Source organism: Pundamilia nyererei, unplaced genomic scaffold, assembly GCF_000239375.1.
Source record: "Pundamilia nyererei isolate P.nyererei 1_Seehausen unplaced genomic scaffold, PunNye1.0 scaffold00001, whole genome shotgun sequence".
NCBI lineage: Eukaryota > Metazoa > Chordata > Actinopteri > Cichliformes > Cichlidae > Pundamilia > Pundamilia nyererei.
In genome coordinates, this window is record NW_005187402.1 from 4,726,965 (window position 1) to 4,728,645 (window position 1,681).

Here is a 1,681-nt window from a genome sequence, read left to right on the forward strand (position 1 = left end):
TCCACATGCAGGCTAGAGGAACCATGCAGGGACTTAACCACCAACCTTTCGCCACAGCTGCCCCCGTGAAATCTTTTATCATTACTTTAACTGCTGTAATATGATCATTTCCCCCCAAAATGGGTCAAATAAAGAACGTATTATTTATCTTACTGCCCACATGACTGAAAGATGATTACACACGAAATGAAAATATTCACATGATTTATTCAAATGGAGGAAGTTAGCATTGTAACTGAACTCGGCTATTGAGGGTGGGCAGTTGCAACAGTGACACATATGCTGTTATAAAAATGTATCCTATGTTTATGATATGACTGCATGCATGACTCTAATATGGAAACATCTTTACAGGCTGCAGGATCAGAGGGTTTCACACCTGCCTTTTGCTGTTACTCTGACCTGCAGGTGTGAACTTAACACTTGTTTTTATTGCATGCATTGTTGTTACTTTGATGACTAAGTGCTGTTTAGGTATTCAAAAGGTGCAACACATGCATTATCAAACAAACACAAACACACTGTGTGCTTTCATTTTTTAACAATCTTAGAGTTTAACAATTCAAAACATACAATAACAATAAAATCATTTCTCTTTGTAACAAATGCATGCTTGCACACTTACCCTCTGCATGTGTGAATCCTTCACATCACACACACACACACACACACACACACACACACACACACACACACACACACACACACACACACACACACACAAAACAAAGGACCTTTCTGTGGAGTCTGTTTAATGGCACCCATCCCCTGCTCTATTTTGGGACGCGACTATTCCTGGTGCATCATTATTGTCATTACCACAGCCTCAAATTATTAAACCATTAACAGACATTATCACCATTACACACTCCTTAATGCAGCATTGCTCTGCACCTGTGTGTGCTTGAGGAGACGGAGGAACCGAAGAGAGGATGTGTTGTTGTGCTTCTAGAGAATTTGGCCTTGGCAGATGCACACAGGCACTTTTTAAAGCTCTTCCTACTTCCTCCTCCTCTACCACAGGAAGCCACCAAACTCTGAAATTGGAAAGCAGCAAATACGACAGCTCTTCAAGTTGGAGTCTATTTTGTTTTCTACTCAAAAAAGAACAGAGGTTGCAAAAAGACAATAGAGGAAGACAATGATTGATCTTCATGTGTGAGTTAAGTTTCCATGGCTCCACCTTCAGGCTGATGTCCAGTGGGAGGAACCCGATGAGCATTTGTTGGATATGATGTTTCTTGCTGCACAATAAGCCTCCTGGGGCAAAACTCATCCCCAAACTTATTAAGACTCTTTAAAAAAACAAACAAACAAACAAACCCCTCACATCATTGCTGAAGTTTTTCTGCCACTTAATTTCTTTTCACCCATCTGAGCTATTTTTTTCCTGAAGGCACACAAGTGCACAGTTCATTCTTCTTTCTTCAGCTGTAATGTGATAAATCCAATTTCAACACATCATGTTCCGCTTCCAGAAAAAGCACAAAAAGAATCGTTCTTGTATCTTTCATTTATGCCTGCTCAACCTCTTGAACTCTGGAGTTTTTTAAACTTTGAAAATAAAGCCACACTTCTTCATAATGCCACAGCACCATTACTCCATCACTTTGTAAATAAGGTCTTCCCGCAAACTCAGAGATGTTTGACGTCTTTTTGTAATGAGTTATGTTAACTGTAA